At 44.9% G+C, this 17,046-nt stretch overlaps 1 protein-coding gene across 3 annotated transcripts in view; it reads left to right on the top strand.

Moving 5' to 3' along the window:
- The window catches only part of LOC146788713 (uncharacterized), a 69,816-nt gene that overhangs the window by 5,927 nt on the left and 46,843 nt on the right, over positions 1-17,046 (top strand). The window contains exon 2 of one of the 3 annotated variants that reach the window (XM_085630321.1): positions 9,116-9,200. The exons of the other annotated variants lie outside the window; for them this stretch is intronic. The gene's annotated coding sequence lies outside the window, so the exon portion shown is untranslated. The remainder of the gene's footprint in view (positions 1-9,115; positions 9,201-17,046) is intronic. 3 annotated transcript variants of the gene reach the window in all.

The raw sequence follows: 17,046 nt of genomic DNA, 5'->3' as shown, positions 1-17,046 counted from the left end.
TCTGCCCTCTGTCTCATTGGGCCTGCTGAAAGACGTGTTAATTTGGAGTTTAATCCTCCATCTTCCCCCTTGCATTACTCTGCGGCTGCATTAGGGGGCTGCAGCGTTTTCCCAGAACTGTAAAATAAATAAATCGAAATGCACACGTCATTCGTGTAAACGCCATCACATCACACACACAGAGTGCAGAGCTTAATACATTGTGGGAAATTCACCCAAAATGCTCCAGTTACCTTTAAGGGCATTACTACGACATATGCCAGCAACTCTCAGGCCCCACTCGGATCTGGATGTGCCTTCTGCTCGTTTAACTTGCAGACATTGGCACACAGTGGATTGGCATTGACGCAGTTGCAGCCTCGGAAATCTGCAGAGCTGGCTGGAAGCGCAGTGTGAAGGAAGGAGGTGAAGATTTATAAGGGGCTGTTTGATATACAGGCAGCATGTCCTAGATTATGTCAGACCATTATTTAAATGTTGAACTTGGAGACACGAGTAAACACGGGGAGCCTTGAACTCGTCCACTGGCAGTGTTCAAGGCTCTCGCTGTTCAAGACAGGTAGGCTGGGCTTTTAATCCTTCTAATATTAAATTTATTAAAAACCGTAATCGCAGCAAACAAAACTCCTGTTTCTCTCTAAGCAGACGAAATGCAGTGTGTATTTGCACCGTATTTACTTTGAAGTAACAAGCATTGGTATAGCCAATAGGTATCACTTTTGGGGCCTTCTAAGTATTTAGTTATGCAGCACAATATTCTTGGTGCAACAACAACTGTTGCATGGCTAAACACTTAAAAGGTCCCAAAGGCGAGACCTATTGGCTATGCCAATGCATGTTTTATATCCGCAGCAGAAAAGCAGGAACGGATTGTCAGTTGCTGTTGGGAGCCATGAAGACATTGCACGGATACTGGCACTTTCAGTTTCATTAGTTTTGATAATATGCACATTGTATTCTGACACCAAGCAGAATGGCCATTTAATGGCAAAAAGGCATGCCACACCTGATGCGAAAATCATGGCAGGGAACCAAACCCATCATTAATGAGCAATTGAAAATATAGCGAACTGAGAAAGAATTAGTTGGAAACTGCGTCTGCAACAGTCCTGCATTTTTCCTTCTGCTTTTATGACCTTTAACATGCTTAGAAAGGAATTCAAGCTTATGCAGTGTCAACAGACTGCAATTAGCTTGGGCAACAAGCTGAACCGGGGCGGAGCAGTTGCCAGAGAACCACACAGGATTTGCACAAGCCAGGGCATTTTACATTTTCGGATGAAAACGTATGCGTTTTCAATATTAGCATCTACTTTTGTAAGGGAAAAGCTCCGTAGTTCCATTACTCGGCTTGAAAAGGAGAAGTCTGTTTATAGCGTGGAAATGATTTATTTTAAATAGTTCAGTTTAGATCAACTTGTGAGTTTGACTGCGTGGACTAGTAATTACATGTAACATCCGTTCAAAGATTATAGTTATAGAGTACACAAAAAACAAAATTACAAAAATATTCTAAAAGTCTTTAATTTGTGGCCCTGCGACGCTTCTCTTCCCAGAGTTCTACAAAGCTGCACGTACACGTCTAAAACTGCAGAATATTTAATGTAACTAACGGCTCTATGTGACCGCGTGCACCTGCAACTTACCATTTAGGTTTAATAAAATTTACATAAAAGCGTAAGCACGTGACTTTTACCTCAAAAGAATGTCTTAAACAGGATATTTTTGCTAATGATACACGATTTGTACTGGTGAAGTGAATCCTTATCCAAAATAAGGCGTACAAACGAAAGCCTACTGCTACAAGGACAAAATGCACAGTAACAGCTGAAGCCAATTAAAATGCAACTCGCGCTTTATTTAACCAGTACAAGCAACAGTCAGCACCAGGAGAGGTGATAACAGCGGTAGGTGAAGCGGCAGCACAAAGGAAGACCAGCATTGGCCGCGCGCCCGAGACGCCATATGGGGAGGGGGAGAAGCGGGAGTTGTGTGCGCCAAAGCTTGGAAAACCAGCATTGGCTGAGCGATGCGGGTGGAAAAAGTGAAAGCTCCAGATGGCGCCTCGGGCGCTGAAAGCTGCCGGCTGCGCGTGCGCACACTTGTGTGAACGCAAGCGCTAGGCCATGTGGCAGCACTATCAAAACCCGTACACTAAATGTCTCGGCCAGATCAGCGCATGTACTGGATCAGGCGAGACCTAAAAACAGGCTCTGTGCATCAAAATGATTCAATTAAACGTGTACCTTTTCAAAAACACATTGATGGATGAGCTACAGAAGTAGGGGACTTATTTTGTCACATCTACTCTGCCAAACAATTTGTTCCGGTGCAAGTATTTCCTGAGCTGCAGCAAAATGACATGTTGTCATTTGGACGCTCCCAACAAGCCCATTTAGATGTCAATTGTTACAACATTGAACCATCTTGTGGTCGTATATGGTGTCGTCTAAGGCAGCTAATTTCAGTGCCCTAGCCCTTTAATTATTATATTATTAGTATTATAACTCCTCGCTATTTGATCTGATCTCCATTTCATTTGTCCACTCTTGTTCTGCAATGATCGTTTCACAGTTTCCTTTAGTTTGTTGCTGTCACTGCACCTGCTCATTCTGGTGTCTGAGGCAAGCATTTGCCATGTCTTCGGGGAAAGACGAGGTGCAGTATGTGTTTTGCTTGTTTACTTCTTCTCACTGCCCTTTTGGATTTAATACTGTTAGACCTGGCACAGGTCTCCCTTCTATTATTTTTTCTTTGTCTCCTTCGTGGTTGCTGGCGTTAGACGCTCTGGGCGCTGTGCCACTGCCATTCATTGTCACAGCGCGAATGCTCCTTATTTTAAATTAACTGTATGAACTAGTATGGTCTTAGTAGTGCCAAGGAACATGTTAGGAAAGTCGAATTTGGTATGCTGGAGCTTCAAATATTAACGTGCATCTGGTTGTGGTGATTGTCTTTATACTACAGGGGGTTCGCCAGGGCTGTGTATTAGCCCCCACCCTGTTTTCCTTATACATTAACGGGGTGGTGGATCTTCTTAGAGAGGACCCAGCTGATGATCCAGCCCTGGCTGGTGAAAAAATTCCTACCCTCCTGTTCGCTGACGACACTCTCTTGATTTCAAAATCACCAGGTGGCCTACAAAAGATTTTAAACAGGTTTGGTACCTTTTGTAAGTCCTATGGCCTGACTATAAATACTGAGAAAACCAAATTAATGGTAATTAATCCTCCAAGACGTTTTAGAAATGTTTTTACTTTGGATGGCAACCCGTTAGATATTGTGGACTCCTTCGATTATTTGGGTATCCGGATCGTGAAAGGGATGAAGTGGAGTCCTCACTTAACTAAGATGCTCCTATGCCACAAGAGGGCTTCTGGTACCATTATTAGAGAACAACATCTCTCTACGAGCAGACCAGTGGCCCCGGCCCTCGTGGTATATGAGGCCAAAGCATTATCCTGCACAATGTATGGAGCTGAAATTTGGGGTCACGAAAGTATCCATGAGCTAGTTAAGTCTGAGAATAAATTCATGAGGGATCTTATTTCTCTTCCCACATCAACTCCATTAAAATCACAGTTTTTTGATCTAGGCAGACATTCTGTTCAGGACATTGCAAGACTTCGACCTTTATTATTCTGGGCAAGACTACGAAGGACACCGGAGCTTGCTAAGTATGCTGCAGCCGTAAGCGAACTCACACTAGCTGACACTGGGAAGAGGATAACATGGATCTCCTATGTAAGACAATTGCTGAGAGAAATTGGATACGAAGACTGTTGGGAATCTCAGACACCCCCTTCAAAATTGGATCTCAAGAAGGCATATTGGAGATGGGTTAATGATAGAGAGCTAAGAAATGCTAATATGGGGAAGCTGACTGAGGCTTATTTTGAGCACAAGACACTTGGACAATTAGAACCGTATCTTGATTTTATTCAAATTCCACTGGATAGATCACTGTATGTGAGATTCAGATTAGGAACCTTACCTCTCAACTCCGTCACGGCTAGTTGGAAGGGTCAGATAAGCATATCATCTGGTTGCCCAAGTTGTGCATCTCCGAAGGATACTATTCCCCATTTCCTTTTTGCCTGCTACACCTACAGAAGAGCGAGATCCAAGTGGCTGAAACCAATTTGCAGAATTCTGGGCTCCAGAGACTATGTAACTGTGTTGCGTATCTTAAAAACAGATACCTCGTCTCTTATTGTAGTATGTGGATTGGCCAAGTATCTGGGTTGTGCTTGGCTATTGAGAAATAAAAAACTTGCCACTTTTGCACATTGAAATGTTGTTGAGGTCCGGCTTTTATCCTTTTCTACCAATCCTTTTACAATGAAATTTGTGTCTCTTTGTATATAGTGTCTTATTCTGAGACATAGTCCAATTTTAGATACATTTATGATCAATTCTTTTTATTCGTCAATGTTTTACTTGATCCTTTTTAACTTGTATTGTATGTTGTGCTTTTATGATATTTTTTATCGAATAAAGCTCTACCTACCTCCGCTTTTGGAAAGCAGGTATCTTTTTGTCTAAACCTTCCTGTGTGTTTTCTTAGTATGTGTATTGGCTGTCTGGTTTAGAGGGCCAGGGCAGGCTGAGGCCGACCTGGGTCGAATGGAGTAATCTGCCTTTGAAGTATGGGGAGGGGTGACTCCTTTGATCTGAGCAGGGCTGTGCCTGGCAAGGTGAATGATGGCTCCACCTCCCACTGGGCGTCTGATGGTGGGCCCCCTCTTCCTGAAAGGGAGAATGCCACCTCGTAAATAAAGTGACCCAAGTCGACACCAAACTGGTTCTGGCCGAGTGATTTGTGACTTTCTCAAGAACAAAGACTTTTGGGGTATAAAGATCTGAGCTGAAACCCCTTTGTGGTGTGTAACTTCGTGATGCGAAGACGAACCTCTGTCCGCGTAACAGGAGGGAAAGAACTTTTAAACTTTCATCCATCTACTGAAGCAACTACCCAAGGGCCTGATTTGAGCTTTCCTCCTGCCGAAGTCTCAGGGACATTAGACTTCATTCGTCAGCCGCCCGGATTCCCCTTGAAGGGAATCCTATATGCAGGTGATGCCTTTGTCGGGAAATCCAGGGTCTCTAGTTCTACTGTGGGGAACGCCGCATTTGACTTGCTACGGAAACTATTGCTATCGCCATTGTGGGCTTCTGCAGCTGAGGATCTGTGCCGCGGAGTGCCCGCATTTGACTTGCTACGGAACCTATTGCTATCGCCATTATGGGCCGCTGCAGCTGAGGAGCTGTGCCGCTGAGTGCCCGCCTTGGCCTTGCCACAAAAACTATTGCTGTTGCTAGTGTGGGCTGCTGCTGCTGAAGAGTTGTCGCCAAGTGCCCGCATTGGTCCTACCACGAGGATACTACAAGAATTGCTATTTTGGGCTGCCGTTGCTGAGAAGCTGTGCCGCTGAGTGCCCACCCTTATTTTACTACAGAAACCATCGCTATTGCGGGCAGCTGAAGAGTTGTGCCGCTGAGCGCCCACGCTAGCCCCTACGTCACGAACCTTGCCGTCTTCTGTGTGTGCCGCTGGTCGCCGCCTTCTAACCCCATCCTAGGATTAGCGTGAGTGCACGCCGCGGACTGCTGCAGCCGAGGAGCTGTGGTCACTGAGAGTCCGACTGTCATCCCGCACCTTCACCGTGAAGCTGTGCCCCCTTCATATCCCAGGTGCATAACCGGGCCGCCTAGGCCCCGATCTTGAACTGAGCCCGTTTCACACGCACGAGTGCTTCAATCACCCTGAATGAATCTGTAATTATGTGCATTGTGGTTCTTTGAGCATTTCTCAGTTTCGTACTTAACCTATATAAAGATAACTATTTTTCTATACTTGCTTGTGGTGTCTGTTTTGTAGCGTCTTTCCAGCGTTATTGTGTATGGTCATAAATGCTTCAAACACTGCCTCTGAGATAGGCCTGTCTGCTTGTCCTGCGTTACCACAGGGTTGAGCAGGGGTTATAAAAGGGTGTAGCCCCCTTACTCTGACTTAGGAAGAAGGGTCACTATTTGACACCGGCGCCAGCCGCTTCCAACTGGAGGCCCCCATTTCTAACAAATACACTGGGGTTATGTTGCATAATACACTACCTTTGAACAATAGTGTAAAAGTATGTTTTCAAAACCTGCAAGGGGTGTGTAAACATGCACTTTGTACTTGGTCATTGCAAGAGTGTGTGTTTTTACACACCACTTGCAGGTTTTGAAAACATTTAAAACAAGAATTGGCATAGCAAATAGGTCTCGCTTTTGTGACCTTCTAAGTATTTATTTATGCAGCACAATATCCTTGGTGCAACCACATCAACTGTTGCGTGGCTAAACACTTATAAGGTCCCAAAGGCGAGACCTATTGACTATGCCAATGCTTGGTGTGGTTGGGGGTGTGGTTGGGGGTGGGTGGATATGTGTGTGGTGGGTTAGTGTATGACAGTAATACTAAAAGCATCTAAAAATAAAGGAACACAAACATCGAGTTTGTGGAAAGAGAAAGCACGTTGTAAGTCAAACGGGCGCAGCAAAGCATTAACACAACAACAAAACAAACAAGATCACTTAGCAAAGACTGAGTGCTGATAATGGATACACACAGCCCATCATCTTAAGAGTTCGAATGCAGCCGATGTGCACTCAAACCTGCCCCCTCCTTGTGAGTTGCACCCCATATTTCATGAGCTGTAACTGTTGCACCCACCATAGCGCTTTGAGATCTAAAGCGCTACATAGGTGTATTCGATTAACCAGTCGCCAACATGCTGTGCTTTTAAAGAGAATGTGCCAAAAGTTTCCAGCTTCCTCATGTCCTCATGAAAGCGCCAAAGAAAGGACTCCCTGAATGGTGCAACGGACATGAAGCAGCCGCTGCGATCAGAAATAAACACTGTGAACGTTGTCCAGTAACATTTCCTTAATGTTCTTTAAGTCACAAATCAGTAATACTAAATGCATCTCAAAATAAAGGAACACAAACATCGAGTTTGTAGAAAGAGAAAGCACATTGCAAGTCAAACGGGCACAGCAAAGCATTAACACAACACGTTCTTTGATGTTTGGTGTTCTTTCAACGAGAACATCAAAGGGGTGCCGCGAATGAGCATGACTAGGTTTGCCAGCCTCTGCTCCTAAGCCCGCGCACATGCACTGTGCTCTAGGCTGGCCATGGTAGCATTTTTTGGAGCCCTCACAAAAAGTCTCGCCAGACCAGCGCATGCGCTGGGTCAGGCGAGACCTAAAAAGACATTTTCATTTATAATGCCAATAGCTCAAACTCTCTCAAATGCGAGACCTATTGCATTGCAAATGCTTGTTTGTTTTGCTACTCATGTTATTGAGTTGTTCTCACAATGCGGAAAATGCTGCTGCTGGACATGAATATCCAGTTGAACCCAACAGGTTACAGGTCAGCCCTTTGATCGTAGCGCCTGCTTGCAGTCAGTCTGGCCTGTTCTGTGCTCAAAATGTTTTGAAGAACGAGGGCAGGACAATGGGCTCTCAGGATTTTACCACACCTGGGGGTTTATAATCACATCTGTCACAACATGAGGCTCCAAACAGTCCCATGTAACACAGTCTGCCATTATTGGCTATTAGCAAACAGCATTCTGGGACTTGTAGTTTTCTCTATACAGCTGGAAGTATGGCATACCTGCAGCATGCTACTGAGAAAGAAACAGGGGTGGTATAAGGTGTCACACCTTACTTTGGGGCACCTTAGCTGACCAACTAAGACGGACTACGGGGATTTATACTTTCCCACAGCACTACTACGTCACTACAGTGTGCCAGTTTGTCCAATTTTACACACAGCAGTTACTTGAAGAAAGGTTACCAGAAATGATCATATAAAACTGTGTCTAATACACCGTTTGTACTGTGTTTTTTCTAAGCGCTTTATATAATGGGTTTTACGGTATCGAATTACTTAGTGCCAGTGTATCGACTTTGGAAGGATGAAGAGCTCAATTGAATCAGACGTGCAGACTATGCAAACGTAAAGCCATCCGGCTTAAATGCTGACCTATGGTTTATTGTAAATGAGCGTTGTAAAGTGATTCTCAAATGGTCATTTTTGAGGGGGGTATAATTACTGCCTCTTCTTTCCCCGCCCCCTTCACTCCATCAGTTATCCCTGTCAGCCCCCCCTCTCGCAAGGCCTTCCTCAATGCTGCAGTGTGACCTTTCTCGGGGGCTGTGGATGACAGTGAGGTAAGTTTGTAAGGCTTTATTTCCACACCTAAGATTTTGTAATTTTGCCTTGTGTGTTTTTAACTTAATATATTTATAAAATATGTACTAGTCATAATTATTCTTTAGTATGTAACCCTTACATTGAGATAAAATGACAAATGTTGAGCAGTTGTAATCAAATGGTTTTTATGTGGAATACCATTGTTTAGTATAATACTATACAGACTTTGATTGTGGTAATCCCTATCTTTCTAATTAGTTAATTTCACTTATCGTTTTATTTTTTCATCTACTCTAAGTTGACTAGCTTGAGATGGCCGTCTTTAGGTCTCGCCTGAGCCAAGCACGCATGCGCTGCTCTGCGAGACAGACTTTCAGTAAGTGATTTAAACTATGAACACACGCTCGCTCATGTGCTTTTTTTTTTCCACCTGCTATTGGCCTTTGCATGCGTCTTTCTAAGAAAGACAGCACGCAATTGGCCCAAGGCGGGTGCATGTCCCGCCTTCTGTCTCCTGTGGCCTAGGGTGCTCGGTAGCGAGCGGCCGTGTGCCATCTGTTTTTATTTAATTATCGGCGGCGCGCAGTGTGCCAGATGGAGGGCAGGCTGCGTTCCAGTCTCAGGTGAGAGCAGGTGAATTAAGGAAATGCATCACCAGCTGTAAAGCGCAATGAAGTCGCAAAACTGTGCGCAACCACACACATACAGGTTAATACTGAAAACGAGTGAAAGGGAGTGTCTTCGCCGCGACTCACCAGCTCATGGAGTCGCTGCAGCTAATGGAAGAAGTTTCATGAATCACGATAGAGGCCCGGATCGTGCAGGCATGTTCCTCTGAGGTGTTCTTGACAAACCCGCTGCCACAATAGTTTGACACAGGCTCTCCTGTGCTTATTTTTACAGTATTCTTCCTTCCGTGAACTAACAGCCCATTTCCCGGCAGAGTGCCATGAGCCGTTTCGGAGCGGCCCCCAACTAGAGGCCGAAGGTATGTCTGTCACATTGCTGCTGAGCGCCCCATCTATGTATAAAAAATGTTTACTGTTTTTTGTTTTTTTGTAGTTCAAACTCGACCCAAAGGTGTTGGAGCACTTAACAAGAGCTCCACTCACTTTGCATGGGGACACGAGCCGATTAAGTGATTTGCTTAGAATCACAGGCTATATTGAGGCGTTGATGAGAATGGAACCTAGTGCTCCCCTAATTCCAAAGTCGGCAACCCTGTCCGTAACGGCACAACTTCTCCAAATACGTTGTGAGTTTGCTTAGTATGATTGTTTCTTGCCGAGTTGCTTTGTGCTATTCCTATGTGCGACATAACATTGCCGGGCCTTATGTATGAGCCTATGAGGGACCCTTTCAGATAAACCAAGACAAATGCATATGCAAATTCAACTGTTATTTGATAAGCTACCACTGTTTTTCATGAGAACTGTCTAACAGTTGTAACAAACCCACAAAGTTTAAATATTGCGTGTAACTCGCATAATTTAGCGAACTCGAACTCCTTACTTGTGTATACCGATTTGGCATCTGCAGGGTTGTAGCTTGGTTAGTAAAACGGGGGCAGGAGTGGTTGTGGGCTTCAGATTTTCCAACAATCATGCTGGCATATCATGTTAATCATTATATTAGAGGCAGTGCATGAGGGCAGCATAAGAACCAGTGGACAGGAGTGCAGATTATGAGGGGTACTTAAAACCCAGTTTTTGGTAAATAACCATGTTTTAAGACTTATGAAATAGACAACACACGCACATTCACATGTTTGAGTGAGTATTTAAAAATCCCAGGTGAAATCCACCAGCCTGTGGGGGTACACGGAATCAGTCTGGCACCATCCCAAAGTTTGTCGTTCACAAACACGCACTTCCTACTGATTAGTGGAAACTATGCAACACTGCATATCTCTTGTTTGGGATAAGTAAACACGCGGCCGCGGGTCCAGATTGTTCTTATTAATGGACCAGTATGTATGGGGTAATCCGGTAGGCTTAATGAGGGCAGTTTTATTTAAGAGAGCCCCAAGCATGGTCAACATGTTTTTCCAAATGTCGGAGTAATATTAAAGGTACCTGAAAATTGGAGAGAAAAAATTGCCTTTATTCAAAATGACAATTTGCTTTTAAAACAGATAGCGCAAGGATAAAAGATTGTGGATGGCAGCCTACTTTACTGGGATACTTTGTATGAAACTTCATTTTGCGTTATCTCATCTGCTTTTGGGCAGCTGGGAGAAAGCGAAGTCTGGCGTTCCAATGTTTATTTAATATTTTCTAGGCGCTTATTAGTGGGGAGCGCCCTCTAATCGACAATCGCCTCAGAAAGAAACACAAGACTAAATTTGGCCTAAATTATACCAGTACCAGTAAGACTCTTGAGGGCAATCTACAACAATAAATGTAGTGGAGAATTGAGCACAACTATTGCCGGCAAATTGAGCTTACGATATAACAGTACATTGCCTATTCTCAAATGTGGCCATATATAATACTATTTTTCAGTCTAGAATTCACATCGGAGCATTTTCGCTGGCGAGATTTAATGAGATGTGGTATTTTCTGTAAGGGGCATTAAGCTCCGCCCCTCTTTTCCATTGACTGGCGTCACCGTTTATGATAAACGGTGGCCAGCCATTGGAAAAGAGGTGTCTGTGACGTATTTGCTTGGCTTTCCAAGCCGTCCCATTTGGACGGAGTCGCTTGCTTTGCGTTGGTCGCAAAAGGTTTCTTATCTTTATGGGGCCAAACGCATGGCCCCATAAAGACAAGAAACCTTTTGGCAGAAGCCGAGCAAATACGTCATGGCGAGCGCTTGTCCGATGTGAGCATGCGCAGAGCCTTTCGGTCCTAGCGTCGCCTCTTGTGTGTTCCAGGGGGAGCCTGGTGACTTGGATAACTGTGCAGACTCGATCGAAAGCATTACGGTGGTCTCCATGTCAAGGGGAGTGGACAGGACAGAGATGGATTGGTGCTGGCGCTCCAGTGAGGGATAATCAGGGCAACATGTGCTCAAGATCAAACGGTCTGTATAACTGTGTTGCCGGTTGTCTGGTCCGGCGTGGTGCCATGGGGTTGGCTCCGGTTCCACAGTGTGGGCATTCGTTGAAGCCTACACAGAGGTATGATCTGCGTGACGTCCGCGGTGATGCTGCATTATTTATGTTGTGGTCGGAAGAGGAAATTCTTCCTCCCCACCGGGGCTTCCAGACTTGTACTACGGCAAAGGCGGGACGGACTGTATTTCAGCACTCAGCGCTTTCGACTACTGCCACGTGACTACTTTATTATAGGCCGTTTCTGCATCGCTGCTGCACTAGTCACACCGAGTAGCATATTGAGCCGCACAAGCTTACATAGCAGGGCCGCAGTACGAACTGCGTATGCCATCCATAGTACCTCTCTGATGTTAGCACTCAGTGGGACGAGTATTATTGCTTCAGTATGAGCACCTGGTGCAACACGCGCACAAAGCAGAGCGTCCGACTCCTAGCTCCACATGTTACGTTACCTCTAGCTGGGTGCCCTATGCCAGGGGTGTGGGCACAGGTGCATGAGCCCTGTGCCCCTACTGTACCCAGGTCCATTCCTGGGCACTGTATGTGCAGTGCTGCCATTAAGAGTATATGGTGCTGGGAGGTCGTCATCACGAACTACACAGCACCATGAAGGCTGCACTGAAGACTGAAGTTTGATATCAAACTTCTCAGCACATTAAACCCACACTGATGCCAGTGTGGTATTTAATGTAAAACGCACGACAGGGGCATCTTAGAGATGCCCCCTGAACCTAACCAACAACCAGCGTCCTGACTAAGAGGCTGCCACCCAGCAGACATGTTGCTGGACCCCTGGGTAGAGAGCCATCCGCTCTCGTGGGTCTGCAACAATGCACATCCTGGGTGAGGTGCTAGGTCTCCTCCCACAGGATGGGCAGGGGACGCTTCAAAGGCATGCCACCTTTATGGAGTTCTCCAGTCCACTTGCTGGTAGGTAAAAGGCAGGGACCAATTGGTACTTATTCTGGGGTGGGAACACCCCCTACTATACCACCCTCCAGTGGGAGGGGGCATGAGCCTATCCCTGATTGGCTGAGTTCCCCAACTGCAAGATGGTGGGCCTGAGAGTTGTGCTTCACATCGCCTCAACCACCTGAGGGTGGAGTTGGCAGAGGTGGGCACACCTCTCTTCCTCACTTGCTTTCCCTGCTGGTTATCCCATCCCAAAGTGGGGGTCAGAACCAGTGGGGGCCAGTTTCTGAAAGCAGCAAGTGGCCTGGGGAAGCTCACAAAGGCGGTAAGGCAAGCCTTTGAAGCTTCCCCTTCGTGAACCATGCCCATCCTGTGGAGGAGGCTTGGCACCTCGTCCCAGGATGTGCATTGTTTCAGGCCCCAGAGAGCAGGAGGCTCTAGACCCAGGGGTCCAGAAACATGTCTGGTGGTGGCATCTGAAAGCAGCCACTCAGCCTGGACACTAATGATAGGTTCGTTTTTAGGGGGCATCTCTAAGATGTCTTCTGTGTGCTTTTTTCATTGAATCCCACACTGGCATCAGTGTGGGTTTAATGTGCTGAGAAGATTGATACCAAACTTCTCAGTTTTCAGTGTAGCCATTATGGCGCTGTGGAGTTCGTAATGACAAACTCCCAGCACCATATACTCTTGATGGCAGCACTGCACTTACAATGTCTAAGAATGGACTTGGGCACTGTCGGGGTAGAGGGTCCATGCACCTGTACCCTCACCACTGGTATAGTGCACCCAGCTAGAGAGGTGACTGATCTATGCCAGGGCAGTTGGTTGTAGGCATGGCACACAGGGATGTGTATACAAACACTTTACGCATGCCAACATTGCATTGTCTTTGGTGTGCCGTTCTCAACACATTCTTTTCCACACAGGGATGTGTGCCATGTCGACTCTTCACTTTGTTCTGCACCAAAACACGCAGCCTGCAAAGGGGTGTGTGTGTGTATGTATGTGTGTGTGTGTGTATATATATATATTAACAGAAAAAACCATAGGTTTCAGGCACGTTATAGTTAGGAATTAGCATTTAAAAAACCTCAGAAATTCACTGAAAAAACCATAGGTTTCAGGGGTGTTATAGTTAGCTGGACTTTTCACTTGTACAAAACCATTGAAATTCCCCCGTTATAGTTAGTTCAGCTAACTATAACTCGCGCGCCCGCAATGCACTGCTGATGACGTCACATATTACATCACTCATGACATGGTCAGTGACATCACTCATGACATCACTGATGACATCTCAAATGACATCACTGATGACATCACTGATGACATCATCCAGTGAATGTGTGTTATTCTGAAAATTAAATATGTTTTATATATGTATATCTCAAGGTCGATGGAAGAATAAATGGGTATATAAGTGTCTAAATGGATGATTTGTTTTTGAAAAATTGATTGTGTAACTGACTAAGTGTATCATAGTGAATACATGGCTTAGTGAGTAATGTTTAAATATGTAAATATCTGTATCAGTCTCTCACTTTGTGTATAAGTGGCTGCATGGGTTGGTGAGTAGCTACATGGGTGTCTATATAGGTTATTAGTTGGTTTTTTGAGTATCAGTCTGAGGGTCTGCATGGTTCGGTGGGGGGTATTACGTAGTGCATAGGTGCATGAATGAGTGACTCACTGTTTGTATGTGTTGAACACAGTATGTGTGCAGGACTGTATGGGTGGATGAGTGTGTGTATGGGTGTGTTAGTGAGTGAATGACTGTCTCAATAGTGTCTTTATGAGTAACTACATATGTTGTAAACTAGTATATGTGACTATTGGTGTATATATGTGAGTATATGTGAGAGTGAGAGATTGAAAGAGTTCCTGTATGAATAAGTATGTGTTTCTATAAGTGATTGTTTAAAAGACTAAGTATGTGTAAGTTTCCGTAGAAGTAAGTGTGGTGGTGTGTGTATAACTGTATATGCAAGTAAATGTATGTTTGATTCTTTATTAGCATGAGTGACTATGTGTGTGAGTAACTCTATGGATGAGTGGCATTGTGTAACAGGATGTATAGGTGTATGAGTACATATGATGAGTGAGTACATGTATGAGTGACTGTATTGGACTGTTGGTGAATGAGTGGATGTGTATGTGGATCTTAGAATTACTGAAGAGGTTGTTGTAACTGGTATTGGTATGTCCATTGTTTTGAAAATTTTAGTCTCTATTTTTGAATGTGTGTATCAAAGGTTATATTAGGGTGAGAGGAGGTCTGCCACTCTATCACAAGGATGATGTCATCAGTGATGTCATCAGTGATGTCATTTGAGATGTCATCAGTGATGTCATGAGTGATGTCACTGACCATGTCATGAGTGATGTAATATGTGACGTCATCAGCAGTGCATTGCAGGCGCGCGAGTTATAGTTAGCTGAACTAACTATAACGGGGGAATTTCAATGGTTTTGTACAAGTGAAAAGTCCAGCTAACTATAACACCCCTGAAACCTATGGTTTTTTCAGTGAATTTCTGAGGTTTTTTAAATGCTAATTCCTAACTATAACGTGCCTGAAACCTATGGTTTTTTCTGTTAATTTCAAAGGTTTTTTAAATGCTAATTTCTAACTATGCCTACAGAGATAGGACATGTGAAGAAAGAAGAAAAAATGCACAGAAAGAAACAAAAGAAGTGCAGAAAGAAGCAACAGAAGTCCTCAAAGACGAAGAAAAGTGCAGAAAGAAGGATAACGTGCAGAAAGAACAAAAAGAAGAGCAGAAAGAAGCCTTGTTGCAAAATCATCCTGTACCCTCAACTTTTTCAGACGGATACTGGTGGTAACTGAGTCTGACTAACCAGTCCTAGAGCCAGTGCTATGTTAAAAGACACTTAGAATACAGTGAAAACACCTACATACACTAGGGAACATTATGCGTTGGGGTCCCCCTGTGATTAGCCTTACCTCCTCTATAAGCCCCTAGTATATAATAGGGCATGGGGATTAAAACTACCTCTTAAAACAGGCCACAGGGCGTTTTTGCACACGTTAACTCAGGCCCCGTCCCCTCCTTTCACCATTGTGTAAACACGCCCTGTGTCCGTTTTTAGTTGGGAGATTAAGTTCATTTGAGTCCTGAGGGTCCCTAGGGTCCAACTAGCCCACTAGGTACCTCCAGTAAGTGCCACAGAGCTGCGTTGCAGAGAGGTGTAAAAAGTGGCATGGCCTGGACCACCTCTCTGCAATGCAGCTCAGTGGCGCTTACTGGAAGCACTTGGTGGGCTAGTTAGCCCCCAGGGGCCCTCAGTTTTGAAGGGAAATTATATCCCCAATTTAAAACGTGCCATGGTGCGTGTTTGCACACGTCACCTCAGGCCCCGTCCCCTCCCTTCACCACTGTGTAAACGCGCCCTGTGGCTGTTCTAAGTTGAGAGATTAAGTCCCCTTGAATCCTAAGGGTCCCTAGGGTCACACTAGACCACTAGGTACCTCCAGTAAGCGCCACAGAGCTGCGTTGCAGAGAGGTGTAAAAAGGGGCTTGGCCTCAGAACACCTGTCTGCAGCGCAGCTCCCTGGCGCATACTGGAGATGCCTGTTGGGGGCGCGTTTGCAGAGTGCTGCATGGAGGGGGCATGGCCTCCGGGACGATGCCAGTCTTTTATTTATTTTATTTTTTTAAGAAGGGGGGCTGTGTGGTTCTCCTTCTTATTCTAATTTATTGGCCCTGATGACCCCATCCCCCAGGGCCTGTCTCCTAATTATATTTTTTTGACCCCAATCCCCAGGGCCGGCCACTGTTTTTTATTATTTTAAAAAAATATATATTTATAGACACACCTAGGACATGCTGGACAAACCGTACGTACCTATCACCATGACGATTTGCGTGATATTCATTAAAAGGCGACTATGCATGCAATTAATCCACGTGGAATGTATTTACACCACTAGTGAAGCTCTGACATGTCTGATGCTCTACCGTGCCTAATCCCGGTAGACACCCTTGTCGTTTATTTATACAAACATGGGTAGCTATTGACGGGCACATTTAATACACATGCACACCAAGCCATTCAAAGGGGATTCAACAAAAATTCGACCAAAACTATGCAAGAAACCCCCCTCACAGTTAATAAAACACACATCCACTGCCGGATGTGTAATACTTTTTATTTTACTCTCTGGAAAGGGGACGAACATCACTTGCGAGTCACAGCGCGCTCCTGACAGAGCCCAATGCTGTGTTACACCCACCATTTCCTGCCGAGTGCCACACACCTCTGTATTGTATTCCACTAGCTAGTGCATATGCTATGACACTCTCTAGCCCATGTGCACTGTAACACCACCCCGTGAAAATGTCATGCCACACTTGTCTTCGCACGGGTTATATTGCCCCATCTAACGTGCCTTCCTCGATGCCTATGTTATAACGCACAGTGCTATGCCATACATATTACAATTTGGGATCCATATCTTTGTCACAGTGCATATGCAACGTTACACTCCCCAGCACATATTTTATATTACAACTTTAGAGACTAGTTGGGTTACACAACACTGCCCTGTGCATATTACACTCCAAGGCGCATATCGCATAGCACGCGCTAGTGCCTGTGCTATCTCGCGCTCTCCAATGAATCTGTCATTGCGCACAATGTATTGCATATTATATTTCACGCCTGGTTCATCTTATATCACACTTTTTGGTGCATAGTTTATACCATACACTATATCTAGTTTTCATTTTCAATCGTGCTCTCAGGACTATGTTCTATATAACACTGTGTTCACCTACCCTTTTCACGGGCATTACATTTTGCGATAGGGGGTGGAGGGTCAGGGGGTGTTTTTGCCAAG

Source organism: Triturus cristatus, chromosome 10, assembly GCF_964204655.1.
Source record: "Triturus cristatus chromosome 10, aTriCri1.1, whole genome shotgun sequence".
Taxonomy (NCBI): Eukaryota; Metazoa; Chordata; class Amphibia; order Caudata; family Salamandridae; genus Triturus; species Triturus cristatus.
The sequence above is the reverse complement of the archived record's forward strand: the minus strand, read 5'-3'. Positions and strand labels throughout refer to the sequence as shown.